This window comes from Pezoporus wallicus, unplaced genomic scaffold, assembly GCF_028554395.1.
Source record: "Pezoporus wallicus isolate ANWC-B61680 ecotype Strahan unplaced genomic scaffold, APGP_CSIRO_Pwel_v1 contig_2348, whole genome shotgun sequence".
Lineage (NCBI taxonomy): Eukaryota > Metazoa > Chordata > Aves > Psittaciformes > Psittacidae > Pezoporus > Pezoporus wallicus.
In genome coordinates, this window is record NW_026636985.1 from 247,348 (window position 1) to 270,964 (window position 23,617).

At 47.0% G+C, this 23,617-nt stretch overlaps 1 protein-coding gene and 1 long non-coding RNA gene across 4 annotated transcripts in view; one reads left to right on the forward strand and one right to left on the reverse strand.

Moving 5' to 3' along the window:
- LOC130595616 (uncharacterized) overlaps nt 1-18,798 on the reverse strand; it is a 96,192-nt gene extending 77,394 nt beyond the window's left edge. For both annotated transcript variants that reach the window (XR_008971352.1, XR_008971353.1), the window contains exon 1: nt 18,695-18,798. This is a non-coding gene — a long non-coding RNA (uncharacterized LOC130595616). The remainder of the gene's footprint in view (nt 1-18,694) is intronic.
- RAB11FIP1 (RAB11 family interacting protein 1) overlaps nt 1-23,617 on the forward strand; it is a 399,061-nt gene that overhangs the window by 231,893 nt on the left and 143,551 nt on the right. The gene's annotated exons all lie outside the window — the stretch shown is intronic.

The following is a 23,617-nucleotide window of genomic DNA, read 5'->3' on the forward strand; positions in this document are numbered from 1 at the left end:
ACCGAGGGCCTCCTTCAAAGCTCAGCGTGCTCTTTTGAAGACCAACACCTCTGACTTGTGCCCCTCTAGCCCTGGTTCCAATGTGCTTTCCAGCAGTCTGACGTGGAAATTTCCATATCTCAGATCCTGGGGATGTTTTACGCCTAACTTTGATCCCCACCTCCTGCCTGAAGCTTCTCCTTTCTTCTGACCACTTCTCCCCATGCAGGTGAATTCTCAAGCCCTGAGGGGCCAGTGCAGGACTCAACAACAGCTTCCAGAGAGCAAACACAGCACAAAGGTTTGTGCTCCTTGACAGCTTCAAGCGTATTTTGCAGCCACTACCTGTTGAAACCAAGCAGTTTGCTCCTCCTGACTTGAGGGTGAGAAATGCCAGGTAAGTCACAAAGCTTACCTCTTACTTTTAATGCAGCCAGCAGAAGTTTTCCAGGTGGGACAACTACAGTGCCAAGAGCAAAGCCAGGACAGGGTTAGTCTGGGTTTGCTGGGTGTTAGTGGAGCCATTCAGCTGTTCTATTCCTGGCCCAGTTGGGACACACCTTCCTGTTACTGAATGAAAAACCAAACACTTCTATATAAACTGCTGATGAATGAGAACTGTGACCTTTCCCTCTTCTATTTGAGCTTGGAATCAGAAAATAACAGTGCAACCAAGGCAAGGGTTTTTTTTCCCCCATCTCATATGCCACAGGACTGGCATTTCAAAGCACGCAGGATGCATGGTCATGGCAAGATTCTCACTAGTCCTCAATTCACTGCCAGTTAAGCATGGACAGTGTCTTGTTTGCTCTGTGAACAGGTTAATCTGTAAACCAGAAACTCTTCTTAGGGGTTCTTTGGATTTTTAGTTCTAGTTAGTTAATGACCAAGTTAACACAAAGAGTTAACTCACAAAGTGTCTTTCTGCCACGATAAACCCCTTAGTCATGCTTTGGTCTTAAAGATGGGAAAGATGAGAGCAAAGGATTTCTGGCCTTGAACTGGAGCTTGGAGTGTTGCTTCTGGAAAGGGATCACACCTTTCTGTGCCAGGGTCACTCCTCAGCTACACAAATTCACATTATAGGATTGTGGTTGATATTCGTTAGCCAAATTAGGAAGTGAAGGCCAAAAAGATGAAAGTGCTGTATTAGCATTGCTCTTGTTTCTACTGAATGCATCCTTGCTTAAACCAATGAGAACGAACTGCATAAACCACTGCAGCTATGTTCTACCCTTAGAACTAAGGGACAAAGTCCCAGCTGCTGAAGATACAGACACAGCACGAGCAGCTGAGTCATTAGAAGGAAGCCAAAGCTTGCATTTCCAGAACAAAAACCCTGAGAAGCACTGCAAGAGCACGGGCTGGAAAGCTAGATAAAGGATTGTATGAGCAGGAGAGGGGAAACAGGGAAAGCACATCTCAGGTTCTGCTACCCAGGTTAAGATTCAAGCACAAATTCTTCTTCCCATGCTTTTAAAAACCACGAACACTCTTTGTACTCACCTCCTGCAAAGAGATTCAGAGCTGCAGAACCTCAGGACTGTTGGACTAGAACAGGTTAATGGTCCCTACAGTCCCGTATGCCGTATTTGTGAGCAACCAAGTGTCCATAAATCCTCCAAGTGGACAACTTTATGGAATAATCAACACATCAGGGATATTTCCTTCTAACATACTCTGAGTTCGTGACTGGCTTAAGCCCTGAGGCATGAGAGCTTATTGACTGGATCCATCTCCCGTTCAAGTCAATAGATATCTGTCAATTCAGGTCAATTCAAATGAGATTTTATTGACAGGAGAAGCTACACAAAATGCTGCCAAAGTCTGAGAAAATGACAGCACCCCCCTACCTTCCTGGAGCCATCTGTCAGAGCTAGATACAACCTGCACTGCATTTACACAGAGGCTTACTCCCAGCTCCATCGAATAGGAATTGTCCTTGATTTAGCTTCATTGACTTGATTGAGCTGAGCTATGCCTAGTATAAACAAGATCCATCCTGCTTCTCGATGGACACCATCAAAAGTAGCATGAGTGCATTACAAGGCTGAGGTTGTAAACCCACAATCATGTTAAAACCAGGGCAATGCTGCTATCCTGCTGTCACAGAACACCAAGCAGTGGCCGCAGAGCAGAGCAATGCAGCAGAGCCTGCACCTACAGCTGCTGGACTATTCCTGTCCCTCTTTCCCCCTCCCTGCTGACTGCTGCTCGCATTCTCTCTACCCCACACAGACATATGAAACTTGTCACTCAGACATCAAAGGTGCTTTTCGCTCACCCTTCCTCAGCAGTGACACATTTTTGGCCCAGCACATCACATTAATAGAACTTGCTGTCAAACAAGGCAGCTTTCAGACAATGGAAGGATTGTGCGCTGCACGGCACGGCTGATGGGCAGATCACCAGGTAATGTGATGCAAGAGCTACAAAATACCTCAAAGACACAAGTGAGAAACACAGACCCCAGTTTCGAAGAGAGACTTGTGGTTTGTGGAGGTTATTTTGTCGGTATAAATGTTGGAACAGACCCTGGCATGGGCCTTGAGTGGGTTTCTAAACCCAGCCTTAGTTTAACATGCACATTTCCTTGAACGGTGCAGTGTTTCCTTGACGTCTCCAGTGCCTCCTTCCCTAGCGCACGCTCCCCATCCTTCATTTCCTAACTTGAAATGACTTCTGGGCTGAGCTCATCCAGCCTCACAGAATCACTGAAAGCATTTCAAACACACCATGCTGCACTGCAACTTGTGCAGAAGCCATCTGCAGCTCACGAGCACTTCTTACCATAAACCAGAAAAGCCTCTGCTTTGCACCACACTCTTCCTAGAATCACAGAACAGCTTGGGTTGGAAGGGACCTTCAAAGGTCATCCAGGTCCAACCCCCTGCAATGAGCAGGGACATCTTCAACTAGATATGTCCTCAACATAAGAAGGACATGGAATTGCTGGAACAAGTCCAGAGGAGGCCATGAGGATGCTCAGGGACTGGAGCACCTCCTGTATGAAGATAGGCTGAGGAAGTTGGGGCTGTTCAGCCTGGAGAAGAGAAGCTGCGTGGAGACCTCAGAGCAGCTTCCAGTGTCTGAAGGGGGCCTATAGGGATGCTGGGGAGGGACTCTTCATCAGTGACAGGACAAGGGGTAACGGGTTAAAACTTAAACAGGGGAAGTTTAGATTGGATATTAGGAGGAAACTCCTTCCTGTTAGGGTGGTGAGGCACTGGAATGGGTTGCCCAGGGAGGTTGTGAATGCTCCATCCCTGGCAGTGTTCAAGACCAGGTTGGACGAAGCCTTGGGTGATACGGGTTAGTGTGAGGTGTCCCTGCCCATGGCAGGGGGGTTGGAACTGGATGATCTTAAAGTCCTTTCCAACCCGAACTATTCTATGATTCTAGATGAGGCTGCCCAGAACCATGCTGTAGCTGAGCCCCAGAAGGAGGAACAGGGACAACTGTGTGCTTTGCAGGGTGACACAGGGCACACATGAATCAGCCATCCACGGGGATGTGCCCCAGGGACCTTTCCCAGTAGAAGTCTTCAGTGCTCTAGGTGATGATTAATGAGAACTTGTGGTTGGAGCTTAGCAATTGTGAAATCCCTGGTAATCTAACCAATGCCAGGAAATAGCAAACTTTACTGCCTGGACCTCAGCCGTCATGTCAGGCTGGGATTTGCTGCACACCTTGAAAGGATGAAGCACAACCCATTCCTCCTCCTCCCGCACCAAGGGAGAGCCCTGCACTACTCAGTTTATGTTCTAGTAAAGACGGCAGGGGTAGGTCAGAGCAATTGAAACCACCTTTGGGCTTCAGTGGTGCAGGCCACTGAACATCCATTAGCTACTAAAGGGATTCTGGCCCTCGGTGACCTGGCCTGGATTGAAATCAGTGACCTTGCAATCAGGCTGCACACCCCATTAGCCACCTCGGCCGCCTCTTGAAGGGGTGTTCTGTGCAGCTTTGGTAATCTGTGTGTCCTTCCACACATCTCAGGAATGTAACTGGGATACAGAGTACGTCTGACTGGAGAGATGAAGATATTAAGCATGTGTCTTTGTCAGTTATGGCCATTATCATTAGCAGACTAGCTGCTATTCCCTATATATTCCGTTTAGAACCGTTTACAGCTGAAACATTTTTAATGGCTCGATGAATATGAATGCAACATTTATAACCATTTACACGTATGAGACTTTGGGGCACATCCATCTTTCACTGCGGGCACGTAACCTCCCATTACCACACTGTCACGCTGAAGAGTGAGTGGGGAGAAGAGGACCCCACTTCGCAGTGAAAGATGAGGACATTATTTCTGCCTGTTTGGTAAAACACATGCTCAGAAATCTCCCTTGTTGTCATCCCAGACTTCTCTCCCCAGTCAAGCACTTATTTAGGCTCTTTATACTTTCATTAACAAGGGGAAAATGCAGGCCGTTACATCTGTTAGCAGACATAATTTTAGACAAATACAACTTCTTATCAAATAAGCCTGCAATAAATGTTTCATGAACAGAACCCTTCAATAGAACTCCCAACACTAATTTAATGAGAAGTATCAAATGAATTTTTTTTTATTCTCATATCTCCCCCGAGACAAATGATACTTTGCAGGCCTATTTTTAACAAATGAATTATTGACTTAAACTGGCACAATTAATCACAATATAATGGGATCAGGGGATGTTAGAGGCTCATTCAGCACGGCAGATGATGAGTACTGACTCTTCCAAGAAATGAGGCTCTTTAATCATTCCCAGATTAACAGCTACATGCTTTCAAATTTCAATCATAGGGAACTGGCAGTGTGGAATGAAAAGGGCCCACTCCAGCAAGACAGAAGCAAGCAGGAGGATTTCTTACCCTCGTTGTCTAAGAAACAGGCACTCACTTCCCTTGGGAAAGGACAGGATCTAAGTCACGTTGCATTTCCAAGAGTTCCTCCTTGCAGTGTTTATCAGGGTACAATTTGCTTTCAGGAGGACAGAGGATGCTCACAACTCACCGGGCTGTTTGACACCTGCCCCCAAGGGAAAATGTTCAGGACTTAAGACAAAAAGCCTCTTAACTAATCCTCTCTTTATTAGGATAACTTCTCCCATGTTTTTACACCTTCCTGCAAAAGGTGCTAGTACACTGCATGCCATGAATACTAACGGTGTTGGTTTGGAGTTATTCTTTCTTACTTTCTTTGGTCAGCTTCACAGGCTTATAAAGACAGTTCTATGAATTACAAGGTACCCCCCCCACCACCACCACCGACAACTCCAGAACTGGGTTCTTCATGCCTGCGGTCCTGCATCCAAGAGCATCCAAACTCTGCAGCAGATCTGAAACTAAGGATCCATCCCAGCTATTTAATGGAGGCCTCAGGTGCTGAGCTAACACAGTTCTTTGGATGCTAGATTCAGCGCAGAGTCTATCACCTCTAGTGATGCTGAGGACCCTTCTACAATGCAGAGTACTCCTCAAAGGCTAGGGGCCCATTCTTCCCTAGCCCAGAGCATGAAGCTTTCTGTGCTCCTCCCAAGGAAACCCCAGATGAGCACAGAGGAGAGCAGACCCCCTCAGACACCTTTGCAGCTGCTCCCAACACTAGCAATATCCAACCCCAAATGCAGTAAGACCTTGGGGCAAAGAGCTCTTGGAACAGCATCAGTATTGCCCAACCCAAACGCGTAAGAACAAGCTTGGGTCTGGATCCCCTACAGGGCTTACAACGCCTTGTGGGAAGTGCCAGGTAATCCTATTTAAGCATATGTAGAAGGGGCTTGAGTGTTCTGCGCCCCTGCAACCTGCAAAATGGGGTCTGGGACCCCAGTGGACAACGTGCTGCTGATTTATCACCTTGCCTGGACTCTGAACTCACAACTGCAGACGCAGAGAGCAGCAAGAGCATTCCTCACAGCAGGGATCTTATCCAATTGTCTTGCCATGATTGGGACTGGAAATTTCTTGAGCTCCCCAGCCCGTGTTTGACTCAATTAAAGAGTAATTCAGAGGCTTTTGTGACAAACAATAACAAAATAATATGAGCACAGATTAACTTTTAAAGTCAGGAATGGCAAAGGAGATGAAACTAAATTAACATCAAGGCAAAGTGAACGCACACCGAAACTACAGGGAAAGTCAAACCCTACATCTGCTTTACTTTGCTCGCCTGGAGTTCAGGGATCTGCCTTTTCTCAGCAGCACATAGTGACATCTCAGACACCTCAAGAGGAGCTTTTTCCTTCAGCCTGTGCTGCCTGAGGTGCCTGCAATACCCTGGAATTCTCAATTTGACAAGAGATTTGGCAAGTAAATCCTGGGTGAAGAGATCCCCGGCGGCTGAGCTTCCAAATTCCAATGCATTTTGCACTTTCAAAATCAACTCCTTTCTGAATGGGAGACAGGAAACAGTTCCCAGGGTGGACCATGTGCATCATCTGGCCTTATACCCTGCTTTGACAGTGTCCTGCATCAAACACACCTCGGCGAAAGAACTGAAGAAACTCCATAGCAGGATGTCCAGGAAACAAAAGGAACTCCACAGATGTGAGACCCACACAAGCCACATCTCTTCCTGTCTGCTTAAACAAATGCAAACCCCAAAGCGTGTGGTTCAGCACCCCTTCAGCACTCACTTGATTACTGCTTAGGGTTATTCCCCCCCACGCAATAACATCACCGACAGAAACACATCCTCCCGTAGATTCACGTGCCAAAACCCAAACTGAAATCACTGCCCAGAAGTGGATTCCATTACCACTGACCCCAACACTGATATCTGTGCTAAGGGCTATCAGAAAGTCTGACTTTGCAGGTTGACATTCAGTGCTGGAGCTGGCAGCAGGAAGAAGCCCTGAAGATGGTTTTCCCTCTCCACAGGAGCCCTTTGCTCCCCCTATAACAAAATACACACAATATTCCAAGGTTGCTTCCTAAGGAGATCTTCCAGCAGTCTTTGCCTACTTGATGTACAATATTAGACTTCCAAACCAACCAAACCAGGACCCAATAATACCAACACCATGATGCATTTTAAACTGTCAATATACTAAAAATTAGCCCTTTTCCTTCAACTTCAGAGCGTGCTCATTTCCACCAGGATTTCAGTGCGCAAGCAGCACCCAGGTTATTCTCTTGATCTATAACCACATCCCCATGTTTTGGCAGGGAGAGAACAGCTTTCTGTCCACTTCAGCCTGTTTCTGGTGGAAGCTGATTTAGAGAGCTCCTCAAAACGGGTTTGCTGTGCTCACCTCGTGGCTTTCACAGCTGCACATCCTCAAGCAATGAGGAAACACTGCAGCTTCCATTACCCCTGAAGTCACACCGAAAGAGGGAACAGCTATTTGCAATGGAAAAGCAATGGGAAAGAGACTGGGGAGGTGGCAGATGGACCAGGCTGTGCCAGACTTTCTCAACATGTCTCACTGTCTGCAAGGCAGAGTGCAGAGATGGGAAGCAGCAAGTGAAACACGTTTGGGCTTCCACACACCTCAGTGTTCGCACGGCCACTCTGAGGAACAGGGCCAGCTCCTGGGTCTCCAGTGGAGGTCTGGTAGCCAAAACCCATTCTCTACTTTAATTTATAGGCCTGTCAGAGAGTTAGAATTGATTGGGAAGAGGTCTTGTTTTACCTATGGTGGGAGGAAATCAAGTGATGTTAGCAGCAATGCTGGGCACATTATCATCTGCTGGTTCCATTTAACAACTTCTCACAACATATGCAGTTTACATTATGGTATCCTGCACATGTAGTCTTTGGCTGAAAATATCCTCCAGAGCTCTGAATTTATGGTCATGCAAATACTCTGAGAGGCAAGAAACAGGCATGCCAAAGAATGAAAAAGGAAAGCCTTCTTTGTTCCTGCTTCTAGGCCACGTTAACTCCAACCCTGCCATGCTGCAACGCAACAAGGGATGCTGGTGTTTCAACCACACATCCTCATCTTTTGCTACGGCAACTCCTCAAATACCATCATCCTGCACAGATTTACTTGGCTTCCATGGGCACCTGGAGCTGGGCCTCTGAGAGAAGATCTGCTTTCAGCCAAGCTGTCTTTTTCTCTCTCTGCAGGCCTGGCATGACAAGAGGCCTCATTCTGCCATGATTCCTACCAGCTCTGCATCCCCTGGGGAGTCTCCTGAACACCAGCACAGACCACTGCTGTGGTCAAACCCACACAAGCACAGCCTAAGGAGCTTGTTCCTCATCACTGCTAGCCTTTCTGCTATGCTTTTTCCCCTGACATAAAAGTTCAGCGTGATGCAAGAAGAGGACTGAACAGAATCAGTTTGTCCATCCTTTCTTTCAGTATAACTAACCTCACTTTGCAGCTGTCAGAGACACCAGCTTCAACCCCAAGATCACTACAGACACACGGTGAGGATCCTGAGCTCATCAGCCCTTCCTGCCCAGCTCATTAGCTTGGGCCCAATTAAGCTGATTCTGGACTTGTGGCCCCAACCCAGCTTTGGTGCCTTTGCATGGCACCAGCCAGCGGCTGTGGTGTTTGTCACAGTGGAATTGCAGGCTTAATAAAGGGAAAGAAAAACAAAAGGCCGTTGTTCCAAGACCTCCATTTCACTTTAGGGCACAAACAATATATACCCAAGCAATGCAGCAATCTGTCACCTGTCAGCTCCTGGCAAAAGCTTTGTGGGAAATTCATTTTCAAGTGCAGTTTCAGCAGCCTGCTGCTGTGAGGCTGTGCAACAGCGGGAACGGCTCAAACGGGAAGCGCACCCCTGGGTGTCCTTACTGGGTGCTTGTCACTGCAAGGATGCAGCCCACTGCAAAGGGAAAATGCACCTAAGAAATCTTACCTGCTTTGGAATTTCCTCCTGTGCCAGGCTGTGATTGCCAGTTCATGGAGATGAATCTATCATCTATCTAGGGTCATGGATTTAGGATGAGGAATCTCATTTTGTACCCAAAGATAGCAACCCTCTGCTCTGAGGAGTGGCCACTTGGAAGAGAAAGGTTAAAGCAGCAAAAGGCGACCAGGATTTACTAGGGGAACTGTATCAATGGCAGCATTTGTCACCAACAGAATGGCTTTCCCTGCAGGTCCACTGTCCCTCCACCTGTGACAGTGGCCATGGAGCCCTCAGCAGGGCTCTGTCCTGCCTGTACCACAGAACAAGCACAGCAAACAGCTATTTCCAGCCCTGACTAACCCACACCATAAATCAGAGCGTCCCTCTTGGCCACACATATGTTAACTACAGCTCAGTGTGGTCACAACTACTGTACAGGGCTGGTTTTTGATGGACTCAATTACTCTTAATTTATACAGGGCAGAGCTGCACGCAGTATGAAGTACTTAGCATTGTCATTTTAATGTCATGCTTAATACACATTTTTAGAGCCCTGGTCATTAACTACATGAGAGATTTGAGCTCTGGATTTACTATACAGTGCTCCAAGGCTCCACTTGGCTTTTGGAGGACGTCACAGCACTCTGCTCAGTGCTGCCTCACGTACAACATGTACTCTCTGTAGATGGGATTATCCCATTTCTCAGTTCTGAGATCACCAGGGATCAGCAGCACACCTCAAGGGGTGACACAGGGCTTGCTTTGAAAGATAGATTCTCAGGTTCAAGCGTTCAGTCAATACCCATCAGTGTGCTAAGAAATGCAAGCAGGTTTGTGATTCTTGGGGAGGGTTATTACTGCAACAGCTCACAAATGAAAGCTCCTGTTTGTGAGGGAAAGATGGTGGAGGTTGCTCCTGCATGGATTAAAATGACCCACATTCCTTCTTCCCCCTTCGTGTTTCACTAAGCGGATTCACCCCCTGCACGCTATCACTGCGTGCTCGTGTCTTCATCAGAAACATTAATAAAATATTCCCTTGTTTGTTTACCAAAATGCCTTTTATGGAGATGAAATATTCCAAGGAGCTGCTCATTTGTGTGTTTCACTGAGCAATAGATTAAAAAACCCCAAACACAATTTGTGCTGCTGAAACCTAAACCATTCTGACAGCAGCAACAACTTGTTCTGTGAAAACTGGTTCTGAGGGGGGAAAAACAAGGCAGCAACTTGTCTAAATTCCACTATTTAATATGTTCTTTATAACAGCCTCATTCTGCGTTTGCTCACTGCTGAGCACTATGGCCTTGGTACCATCTGAGCTATGATACCACAGAAGCATAGATATAAATGAAGATGCTAAATGGTGATTGCCAGTTCCCTGAACCATCATCCTAAACTGGCCATTTAGGACAAACTCCATGCAACCCATCAACACAATTCTTGTCTTTTCAAAGGTCTTGTCTACAGGGTACCTTGAGGGAAGTGGAGACAAATGACACCGGAGTATGCAGTTACTGTGCATACATCAAACTCTGTGCTTAGATGAAAGTGCACCAAACTCCAGACACGTTATTCTGAAGCACAGCAACAACATGGGGGTTTGGGAGCCTTCGACTTCTGTTTGAGGTGGGGTACAATTAGTTACTCCTCATATAGCCTGCCCTGAGCATACTTTATAGGTTATGGGTTGCGTGACCTGTTGCTACACACCTGAGTCACTGTAACATTGCTCATTTTCTAGGCTTCCTACAAAGTGAATCTTTTCCACCACTCTTTTCTGGTGATACTACATAGAACAGGGAAAGTTTTGCTGCAGGAACTGCAATTACTGGTGCTGTTATTTATCTTCTGATTACCTACGAGAACACAGCAACAGACCAACTGAGCAAGCAAAGCCTCTCTTCCTCTGCCCCTTCTCCTCCAAACAACCCAGTGTAAGCAAGGGGACCGCACTTAACCAGCACAGGCTGGCTTCTACAAACATACAAGGAAAAACCTAGGGAGGAATCACACTTCTGATTGACACCTGCCACTGTGATCAATATGGGCAATGAAAACAGCTGAGATCACTGCTCAAGCTGCTGTTACACGGTTTTGGCAAACAAAGGCAAGTCTCCACTGTCAGTAGTGAGTGACACCAGCATTGTCCCCTGCTCATCACTACCCATGTCCTTCCCAGGCACTGGTTCTCCCTGCAGGGAAGCTGCCTGGGACTGGAAGGGGACAGAGCAGAGTCAGGCATCGGGGACTCGAATCCATGCACAAGCAGGTGTTAAGTGAATTCCTCCAAAAGGACACGAGCCGCTCTTTCGCTGGCTTTGGGATGAATTAGCATGAATTCATAATCCATAAATCCTGGTGGCAGCAGAACAGCATCCCTCCTGTTGTTATTTATTTTGAGATTTTCACTGGGGCAATAGCTTTACGTTTGACATTTATATAGGTCACAGTGAGCTAATAGCCATCTGCCATCTGGGGACTTTTATAATGAACATTGCAGAAGACTATGAAACAATCTCTGGCATTTCCGAGTCGAACATAAGCTGAAATAGGGTTGATCTTTACAATATGCTCTGCTGTCTCTCTTCAGGTTTGCATTAGTCATTTGCCTGGCCTTGCTACACACACACACACGCTTGCACATATGGGAAGTGGTGGGCTTCAGCATTTAATACTACCAGTTAATCACCACACACATGAAAAACACCCAGTACCTTGCACAGCTATAAAAGACCCCCAATTCACCTGAAAATTCTTCATACATTTAACAAATACTAATGCCTCCCCAGTCCCCCTCCCCTGCAGCACAGGAGACAGCTCTAATGCTGACTGAGCTGTAGTACACAGATGTGAAATGGCTCCTGCAAGGTCACACAGTCTTCCCTTAGCATAACCCCACTGTCCTGATCACCCAAATACATACCAGGCTGAACAAAGGCATCTAGAAACATGCAGAGTCCCCAGCAAAGCTACCACAAGCACTGCTGCACAGAAGATGACACCACTCCATCTCACCCTTGGGCCAGGGGCTGCACCAAGCCTATTTATCAGCACTCAGCCAAGCGCCCCATGATTGAAAGCAGCTGAGCCAGGGGAAGGCTGGGGCAGGTTATGGGTCATGTCCTCACCTCAACAAGCAGCACAGATCCTGGGAGGGACTTTAAATGCCACTGAAATCTCCATAGTGTCACCTCGTGACTGCCTGCACCCACACCAGAAGCGCTGCTGCTGCAGCAGGCTCCCCTCTGGCTGGCTGCAGGGAGGTGATGGAACCCCACTTCTATCCCCCAGTGATGTAATAGTGCCCAAGGGCGTAACCTGCAGCTCCCAGCCTGGAGAGGAGAGTCCCTGCCTCCTCCTCCTCCTGCACTCGGGGATGATCCATACAAGAACATGTCGGCTTTCCTAGCACCTGGGTGCACCGTGCTACTCTCATCACCTCTTGCAGATGGGGAATTGATAGAGGCAAAGATGAAGTGACTTTGCTGAGTTGTGTAAGGCACCTACCAGAGCTGTGAGTGAACCCAGGTGTCCCAAGTTTCAGGTCAGCACTTTAACTGCGAGGCTGCCCCTTCTCCCAGCACCTACATGCTGTTTGTTACCATACACACGTGAGAAAGGACTGAATGTGCTCAGACAGATGAGAATATCCCATCTCAATTAGTCACTCTCCAAAAAGCCTCCTAGGGGGCCAGGCCTCCTTAATGCTGCATGTTCCTCCTGAGTTCCCCAAGCCTCAGCAGGCCTCAGGGTAATAAATTACATTTGTCTCTGCCTTAGCAGCCTGGCTGAATCCTCCTTTCTGTGACTCAACTCGTGATGAAATGCCTGTTTCCTGGTGCTGAGATCCGGGCAAATTGGTCTTTTCAGCCTCCCTCCTGAGGGACGTGCCTCAGCCAGGCGGCTGGGGGCATCTGCGAGCTCCTGTCCCGTCCCTCTGCCCCCCGTACAGACGCCTGGTCCTGGGGTGTCACTTGTTTGTATTATGTCTTTGGAGGATGACACACAGAGCACGTTTGAAATCCAATCCCCTCTCGTAGGGCTGGGAAATGGGAGATGCTTGAGCGCTGACCAGGCTTTGACCTGGTCCTGCAAGGACTCGGGTTACACAAAGCACTGTGCTGGCTCTGAGAAGCAGAAATCTTGTAGGCTTGCACAATTCAGCAGGTGACAGCTTCAAGAACTGAATGCTCAGCTGCTGCCTGCTAATGCTGACACACAGAGGGGGCCTGGCAAGTCCACCCTGCCCACTCCCACCACTGCTGTGGTGGTTGTCCGTGCCCTGGCCCTCTGTCCTTCTGTGCACTGTGAGACTTGAGCTGATGACACGGGCGAGAGCATCACCTCCTGCAGTCACACAGCCCCTCCTGGCTGCAGCATCAGCTGAGTTAGGACTTGCCTTTCATTGGCCTCAAACTAATGGAGTTACTTTGCACTGATGCTGCTGCAAACAGATATTAGCTCTGCCCGTGCCACAGACATCACTGCAGACTCTGGTCCACGTGAGAGCAGTTTCATTACAATGGAAGGCATGAAAAGATAAATGCTGTAACAACCTTATCTCTACTCCTTCCACCACATGCACGCTCCCTTCCCCACAACACAGGATGTGCAACAATACACAGTCAAGGCTGTGCTGTTAAACAGTGCTCGTTCTTCTCAGCACCGCTGGTAATACATAACACAGCTCAGCCTGAGGAGTGCTCCTGGTATTGTTATTAATGTCCATGTCATAACTGCTTCCATAGGATTTCCATTACGCCCAGGGATCACAGCGTGCAGAAGGTGCCAGGAGCTCAGCCCCGACTGCTTTCCCCCAGCAGGATGTCAGACCCAGATCTGCCTTTGAATTACAAAGAGAGCAGAAGTTTCGCATTGTTTCAGTTAAGAGGGGGGGATCACCAAAGGGCACAGAAAAGAAATGAGAGAGAAGGGATCATTCCTATTGCTGGGAACACACATCTGCACCAGCCACATCAGGTACATTTCCTTCTGCTTTGCTGCTTAGTGCTCTCCTCCATTCGTGTTGTGCTTCAGACCTCACCTGCAGCATCAGTTCAGCCTCTGCCCAGTCCTGCTCAGCTCCTGTGGCAGCCCCTCAGGTCCTGCCATGTCCCACCTCTGTGCTCTGCACTCCCACCAACCCCCAGCCCCTGCAAGCTGATGTCAATCACAGCTCTTTTAATGTGCTAACTTTCTAAATCCACACTTGTGCTTACTTAACAACAGGCTGCTTTGATCAGTGGAACGCAAGCAGAACTAACAAACCTGAGCCCCTCTCCTGACGCACCCCTCGCCAGGCCTCAGGCTTGTAAAACCAAAGCAATTGCAAGGCTTAATTTTATTTCCTTTACTTTCAGGCTACAAGGTGCTGGTTCTGATTAGGAATATTCCGAGCAGGAATAAAGCTCTTTTAAATAAAAACCATGTTGAGCTTTAAGGGGAAAATTGCACAACCCTATCAATTTAGAAGAAATGTCTTTTCAACCAGCGGTGTGGACAGGGCTCTGTTAAGCCAGGCGATGTGGGAAGCAACTCTCCTTGTTAGTCACATTGCTTTTATGGTTTAGAGATCAGAAGAACATCATTTGTAGGCAGAGAAAATGGACTTTACCTCGGGATTCCAGAGGACCAGAGCTCCGAGTACTTTGAGGAAATGCACTTTCAGGAGCACATCCAGAGGTAACTTCTGAGCCTCACAAAAGCAAAATGAGATTTCACATAGACTTCACTTGGGTAAATATGAAGTCACGAGCTTGATTTCAATAGAGTGCAACTGAGTATGTACTTCATAGCTTGGTAAAGCTGAAGCTGCTGCACTGGGACAGCTCTAGAGCTGCCTCAGTCACAGAGGCTGATACAGTTATGTTAATCTGTGGTGCTGAACAAACAGGCTGGTGTTTGCTGTAGAGCTGCTTTGGACTGCTGCTGCTGGAAATGAAATCAAGTATGGCCCAGTGGCTGGATTTACACAGACCTAGCTAAAAACATCCTCATGTCTTCAGAGCATGGCCCTGGCAAAGCTGATCCCACCAGCACAGCGCCCTGACCACTGGAAACTGGACTCCATCAGAGCAGTGTCACTTCTAAACAAGCTGCTGAGGTGTAATACATGGGGAACACATCCTGCCTACACGTGGCTTTATGATACTGCACAGATTTTATGCTAGGGTCAAGGGAGAACTCAGGACCAACCATTTAATCCTATTCCTTTTAGGCATGAAATCTGCCAGCCCCAGCATCCTGATCGCCCTTTCCCCTTCAAAGTTGCTCCTGCCTACTCTGGGTAGCAGAACCTTATCTTTGTTTTCATCTGCCTGTCATTCTTGATTCTTACCCCTTTGGAGATGTGTGCTCTCCTCCTACCCCCACAGATCCTATGACCTCAAGGTCCTCCCCCATTCAGCGCCAAAGTCATGTCAGAGCTGAGCTTCTGGTCCCCAAGGAGGAGTTGTTGGGACCTTTCACAGGTCAGGGTTCGGATTAAGTTAAAGCAGCAAGGAGGTAAAAGCTGGAGGAGGCTCCTGCAGAAGAGTTCATGGATGGCTGCTGTACTGCAATACGAGGGGCTTGACTTGAGTGTGCTGAAGCCAGCAGGAGGTGTTCTGAATGCACCAAATGCTTTATGTGGTTTGGTTTTTATCCATTATTTCTACCCTGGTTAGAAGTGAAATGGCTGTCTTAGGACTAAGGCTAACTGCTCAACGATACGACTACATACACCTTAAAGTGTGCTTTTCAAGACTGACAAGAGTGATGACAGTAAAAAGCTTTATAACCAGATTTAGGATGAAGAGTACACTTACCCCAGCACAGGAATTCATCCCTTCTAAGTGACTACCTCTGCTCTGGTAACAGCTATTATTATGTTAGAGTGGGAAGAAGCTCATTCACAGACCAGGGCTCCACTGCGCTAACAGCTCACTAGGAAGAAGGGGCTGCTATCCCAAAGGGCTGGCAATCCATATGTGGTTCTGAACCCTGCTGCTGGCCATGGCCTTAAAAACCTGCCTCTGGCACAACCAGTTTCAAAGCCTTCTCCTCTCACTTGAAACTCGGCAGTCTAACACGATTTCATTAAGCAGATGCTAGACAGATAATGTGCCATCTTCACGAGAGGGGTGTTTGCTGCATGACTCTGATGGCAACACAAAAACTTTGGCAGACATCAGAGGACTCTGCATCAAACCCTTCCCTTTCCCTAAGCCACGCTTCTGTTGTAATTACTGTTTTCCCTAGTCATTCTGTGATAGGTACAGGCAGCCTGGCAACACCTTCAGGGAAGCTTTGTGGGACTGAAATACACCACCACACGTGCTGAGTGTTAAGTCCGCCTGGACCTGGACCTCATTACTCCAGGTGCTGATCAAGCGCTGGCAAATCAAGCTGCCCCTGAGTGCTGAACACAAAGTGCACCAGACCAGTGCAGTTGCACGCACTTCAAAATGCTGATCTATTTTCCCAAGATGTGAGCTAGTTTTATGCTATCAGCATTTTGTAGCTCAAAAGCTGTGGGTTTCTTTCCGGTACAGGGAAGGTCAGCATGCTCTGCAGTGACTGCGGGCTCCTCTGGCTGGCAAGCCAAGCCAGGGCCCCAGATAGCCAAAGGCAGGTGCTCAGCTTTCAGCAGAGACCTGGCCCCTTTCCAGTGCTTCCAGGTGGCCAGTCCCCAAAGTGAAGGCATCTTGAGACACGTCACTTTGAAAGCCGGTCACCGGGACTGGCAAATCCCCTCTAAATCTGCCTGTGCCTTTGCTGCTGAGTACACGTGGGGTATCTGCAGAACCAGCCAATGCACTCCATGCTGAGGGGACATGGGCCCCGCGCTGCCACGACTGCGATTGTACCTCCCCTGGCAGTTGCTGCATTACTATGACAGCTGCAAACCCCGATGAGTGAATAACCTAATCGAGCCATTAAAAGAAACAGAAGCCCTCTGCCCTGTTTGATTTCTCTCTATAATGATGTAAAGTGCACTTTAATGGAGTCAAAGTGGTCCTGGGCCATTCTTGTTAAGGCCATTTGATGCAGTGCTATTGAGTCCCACTGCTAGCGTTCATTACCTCCCTTCAGCTCTCTCCCCTGCTGCATTGTAGTTCAGACTCCCCAGCACAGTTTCGCTGCTGCCACAGCCCCTTGCCTGCATTTTGTCTACATAAATTAGACCTTGTGCAGCATATTGGCCTGTCAGGGGACTAGGAAGAAACTGTATATTGTTTCTGGCATTCCCGGGCCCTTCTGCCCCTGACATCTGCTGTGTTTGTGACAGGGAATACATTCCTGACTCATTATCCGGGCAAGCGGAATCCCTCCCTGACAGCACCATTAATCAGAATCAAGCAGTCCAGCAAAGGCAAAAAAAAAAAAAAGAAGGGAGAGAGAAGAAGAAGAAGAAGAAAAAGCAAGCGAAGAAAAAAGACAGTTCCTAACTTTCACTTCGGTGTCACTCCAGTGTCTGGACAAGTAGCAATCTATCTTTCTGAGTGACAGCTCTGATGGATGGCATTATTTATGCTTTTGTGTATTAAAAGACAGTTCTGGCACTGGCTTGTCACTCAGCAGAGCCTTGAAAAAAGTTGGAATTCAATTTGAAGGAAAAGAGGCCAAAGATCAGATGGTTCTGGCTAGGAAGTGGTGCCTGGAAGGGCCCAAGATTACAGTGGGAGGGAGGAACTGGAAGAGGTGTAGAAATGATGCACAAATGAGTAACTGCCCTTGCAGGTACAGAGCTTTTCCCTGTGTATCTGTATTAGTATCTGCCTGGGCTGGAGAGGTCTGTTTGTTGACACAAACAGGTTTGATGTTCCTTGGAGGGATGCATCATTTGAGGGTGAGACAGGCATATGCTTAATTTTCTGTACATAATTTGTGCGTGTTTGTGTATACAAACATTTTTATGTATGCACATACATATGTGACTGAACGTGGGTGTTTCACAGCGTGTCTTTACATGCACATGTGTATTTACATCATTAATTTTAAATATAGGCTTTTTGTTCTAGCACACACATCTTCCAGATACGAAACACAGACCTAAATACCCATACACACACGAAGACAATCACACAGATACACCCCGAGATGAACAATACATCCATGTTTTGAATTCAGTCCTTTTAAAACATGTTTCCTTACCACACTGTGAGTGATTTTAAGTACAAACACAGGACAATATTCTTTAAACTGGAAGTGCCTTACTTGTCTCAAGTTTTTGAGAAGAAACTGCATTTCACTTCATGTAGGAAGTGCAGTCTGACTGTTGGTCTGGTTTTACGTCTTTTTCTTTACCCACACACAAGCTGAATGCAGAAACCCTGGTATGAAGATTTAGATGCTCCCACTTTGTAACATTTCCTACCTGTAGAAAAGGCTGGTAACTGCATGTGAAATGCCAGGCTGAGGAGCTGTCACATACTGACCCATTTATAAAGTCAGAATTCCAAGAAGTGTAAATCTGCATCTTTGTTTAACTGTGCTGATGTACGTGCTGGCAATGGAACCCAAAGGTGCTGATACAGCCTATACCACATCGTATATAAATACTAGAACACGGTCAAAGTATCTTTCTGTGGGGATATTTATGTATAATATCTACATTCTGTATAACACAGTGGTGTAAGAGGAAGCAAGCAGGCCACATCCACTTCAAGAGCAAACAGATATATCTCTCTTAAAACTGTGAGTATTTGTATTTATGTCAGCAGAGAATTTGGCTCTACATACATTTCTGTTTCTGCAGGCCTGATGACAGGAAGAGCCTCTCAGGACCTGCTGCTCCATGTTCTGAGTGAGCAGTGAAGACTTACCTGATCTGAAACCATAGTTAAATTATTAAAGCACAGTATATGAATAAGGCATCCCAAGCTTAGGTGTCAACTTAAATGAAAAGCAGAACTCCTACCTGGAAAGACGGAATGTGTTCAGAGGGCTTGGCTCACAGATGGATGCACATCTCTTTCTTCATCTTCTTCTGATGTATCCTGGGATTGAATGGGGGGAACTGCCTTTATGCTGCTGTGCTGACTCCAGTGAGGATGGAGATGCACAGAGGTACCAGCACCACTCGCGCAGGAGCATCTGCAGGAGTATCAAATCAAAGAGGGTGGGTTTGGTCATAGGTGGAACAAGGCTGCCAGCCTCTGTCTGCAGAAACATTCCCTTCGTGTAGTGTCTGTTCAGCAGGCTGTGGCTGCCCATGGAATGCCATGCACAAGTTTCTAACCAACAGTGGTTTGGGTTTATGGGTCAGCTATTCAGAATTGATGCACATAGCTCCCTAGAGCCATGCAAGATGTTTCACTCTGTATTTCCAACAATGAACAACACATGGTTTGGACCTGAGAAAAGATGAAATAACAAGAAATATAGTTCCCATTATTTATAACTTTTGCTTGCAGATGACCCATGCCTTGGCTATTTTGACAAACATCTGCTTTGGAACCCATTAGACAACACAGAGCATTTGCTTTTAACTGCTACAGATCTGTTTCTTTCCCAAGCCCCAGCAGGTTTCAGTTCCCCTCTCCTGGACTATTGGCATCAGCAGCAGTGACCCTACCACACCTAGCAAGTCTTGACAGCAACCGCTCTTGAGACTATAAATCCAGGGCAAAATCCCAAGGACTTCAGAAACTGCTGGAGTTCTTGGCTAAACCCAGGAATGGTGTTGACTTGCAGGCCCAGCTGGGTTGTTACTATCATCCTCTTGGATTCTTCTTTAGCTTCCTGAGGATAGTGGATCTCCTCTTCCCATCCACAGGGAGTTTTTAGCTCGGCCTCCTTACAAGACTTAGAAGTAACATCAGATTTCCAGTATACTGACTGAGCACTACACATGGACAGACAGGGAACTGCTGTTACTCACAAGCACTTGAAAACCCACCAGCCCAGGTTCACCCCACTGGTGCTCTGATGGAGGTGCAGGTCGCAGGCAGGCCTAGGACTGCACTGACTTCATCTGGAGCAGCTCTCTAAAGGGATGACATCACAGCAATGCCAGGCAACGAGCTGCCCCCTCAGGGTGTGAAGTTCTGGAATCGACCTATTCTTTCAAGATCCACAGCTTAAATTTCAAAGTGAGATGTGTGTGCAATTCCCTCAGGCTCCTTTGAAATCCCAGCCCGTGTTTGGAGAAGGAACTGGTCATTTTTCTACTCCCAGGCTCACTGTGGCAGAGGCTGTGGATTGCCTTTTTGAATGCTGATACCCTTAAACTGAAACTGGCTGGGATGGAGGGAGGCTGCAACAGCGGAGAAATACACAGAGGGGTTTCTCTTTGCTGGCTTTCAGATGGGTAAGGTGGTCAGTAACTGCTCCAGAAGGAAACAGTAATAATCACTCCTAATGGCCAGGCACAGAAGAAAAGGAGAGTTTATCTTATTTGTCAATCCCACTGTATCCATCTTCCTGGAATTACACAGTGAAATAAAGACATCCAAGACTACACCTCAGCTGGGGTAAATGGTGTACACTTTCATAGCTCCTGTGAAGGCAATTTATACCTGCTAAAGATCTGCCCCTTGATCTCCAAAGCCAAAGGAACATAAGCTTTTGTGTTTTAAGTGTGGTGGTTGGAATGCTGGATTCTACTCTGTCGTCTGTCAGAACAGCAGGCAGAGGGGAGGAATGTGCTGGTGTCATATGGAAACCGCGGTTTGATGACGGACAAAATTAAATCCTTGCATTTGGACATAAACCATGGTAACACAAAATATGCAGCAAGTCAGGCTTGGTTTTCAGTACTGAAAACACAAGGCCCCACTTGGCAGGCTGAGGAGGGGATATTAGTCAGATTTAGACATGGTTTTCTTTGTTTTATTGAAGGATAAATAATTACGTGCTGAGATATTCCAGACACATGTTAGCAGAGCTCTGTGTGAACCACAGCAGAGGATGCTGTGAGAATAGGAAGGACTGAAGGTCCTTTAACCTAAAAAGGACCTGGGAATCCTGGAAAAGTTCAGGGGTTTACTCCTGGAAAACAGTCCCTAAGTTTCCTCAACATATATCTCACATGCTAATCTCCATCCACTGAACCTTCCAAGCGCTTGCTTTCTTGACATCCTTAGGTTAACACTGATTCACTGTATACCACATCTCCCCAAAGTGTCTGCTCAGCATTCCAGCTAAAGCTTTAGCTGGGGATGCACTGGGAGCAGTTGGGTGAGCACAGCCCAGGGGATCTGGGAACAGAGGCACTCCATGCTTGCACTGTAAGAGCACCTCTTCTTCTCTTCTAATGCTTTTCCCAAGTTGGAAGTCCAAAGAACGCCACATGGACAAGTAAGAAACAGAGGGTCTGCTCCTCTCACGCATGTGGCAGTGGCTAGTTCCGAGTCACACAAAGACCTTACGGGGAAGTTTCATTATGACTGGGTAGCATTTCTTATTTAATGGAAACAAATGTCTGTGGAAGTGCAGCAGATAAAAACAACACTTTTCTAAGTGCAAGAATTCTGACACCAACTTATTGGATATACCCAAATCTGCTGAATAGCTCAAAGTGATACTCAGCAAATGGATGTTCTGCTTCCCACTCACTGTTTGTTCCACAGTCTCCCAAGGGGTCCTGCTATTTTCTGGTTTAAAAGGAACCCCTATGTAAAAACTGCCTGCAATAGAGGATCAAAGGTATTACAGCTCTGCCTCATTGCCACCACCCTGTTTTTATTTATACTGTAATACCCTGAAGGCAGAGACCCTCTGTCTGTTCTGGTTTTGTATCGTGCCTCGCTCAGTGGAGACCTGACCTGGCCTCTGGTTGCTACCTGTGCTGTCGGAGCGAATAACCAGGACAGTCAGCAGAGCAGCTTGAAACAGGGGCTGTGATCATTCCCAGAGGCAATGGGCACTCAAAGTCATTAGCTGCCCTAGCAGAACCTGTGCAGACAGCCACCACAAAGTGTGATGGATGGTCTTACCAGAGACACTTGGAAATAGACAGGATTCATGGAGTTGTGGGGCCACACCTCTGGGGTGGCACAGGCATTATGGTCCACCTGAACAGCTCTGTCTTCACTGGCCTGGCGCTGCAGTGTACAAACTGCTTCTTTCCCAATATCCCCATCCCAACTGCCATTCCCCAACATGATTTATGACACTTTGTGCTGTGAATTCTGCATTGCTGTTGCCTGCCAGCACTAATGAAGCGTGCAGAGACCTGACAATATTGACTGGTCGTAGTCATTCATGTTTCTTTTTCCTGGTCCTTTGCTACCAAAAAACCTTAAAAAGAAGAATGTAGAAGGTGAAAGCCACAATTCACTGACGAGGTTCTGGAACTGCCTTTCTCTAGTAAAAAAAGCTGCTTCAGTGCCTGCCCTCTAGCACCGAGTCCTGGTCTCACCACCCCCAGGTTGCTCGGGATGCTGCTTTCCATCTTGCACTGTCCTGGTGCATTTACAAGTGTAAAATGGAACTTACAAATCACGTTTTGGAACAGGTAAGGGACATAAACATCAGCAGAGCAGAGTGAGCTTACGGAGAGATGAAATCAAGCTGAGGAGCAGAGATCCGTGGAGCTGGATTTCACATTTCACTGACGCTCTTGGTCCAGAGGTTTGCTCATTAACAAGGCCATGATTCTGCTATTGAGACTCATGGTAAGTGGTTCCTCAGGCAAAGATCCAGCAAAGCACTTAGGCAAATTCATAAATTTATGTCCCATTGACTTCTGTGCAACTATTTATATGCTCAAAGTCATGCATGTCTTAAATGCATTTCCAGAGCAGGCCTGGGACTCAACAGCCTTTCTGCAGCATCGTAAGCCCCCAAGCTGTGAAAATTCATGAGTTCCAGCTCTCATTTCCCCAAAGCTACCACACTGCAATGCAGAATGCACCCTGAGAAAATGCAGCCCCTGCTGTGGTGTTCATATTCCGGATGAAGGCCTGTCTGTTCCCAGGTCACCCCTTTCCATCTTCCATGACCACATCTTTCATTCTACTGGCGTGACTGGAAAATACCTGGTGCAAACCTCAGCAAGGAAATCAGGCCCATCTGGCTGAGGGTGAAGCACTCCAATGCTGGCTTTCATAAAGCAGACAGATGAAATGCACATTGAGGTACGAAACTGAACATTCCCATAAGCCCTTGAATATGTTCCCCAAGTGTGAAAGGATGCCCAAGCAAGTCTCATTTTCATCAGCCCTGTCTGTTAGCACCCAGCCAGTGCACTTTATAAAGAGCCTAAAGAGACAAGGTATTATAAAGATCATGCAGCCTAGGCAAGCACAGAAGTGATTTAAAACATTCTAATCTCATTAATCTGTTTCTTCTCCCTAAAGATGTTCAAAACCCAGGCCAGAGCCATAGCTGGCAAGCCAAGCAGGAAAGCACTTAAATAAGACCTTAAATTTAAGCTCACGCTTAAATTCTATTTACCACAACGTTCATTTCAAGATAAATTCATGCTAAACCAGTATTTCTAAGAAAAATAGAAACTCACCTGAGCCAGAGCCTTTGCAATATCAACAGAGCTAATCTGTAGTAGACGAGGCTTTTCTGCTTCAGGACTTCTTTCCCACTCTTCTGAGCCTCTTTCATCCAGCAAAAGGAACAGGAATTGTGGCTTTGGTGGCTGGCCTTAGCAAAGCAATTCTACTTGGATTGTGCATATTCAGCTACCTGCTGGGAAAACCCCCAGTGAACCAGTCTGTCACCAAGCTGCAATGCAAAGAAACAAACAAATGGCTATAATAAAGAGAAATGACCTGAAATCTGATGCACTTGTTCACAGCCCCAAAAGTCAGACCCTTTTTCTTGATGCCTTTTCCCCCCTGCAGTTACTCAGGTATTGCAAGTGCTGCACTGGTTTTGGGTGTTG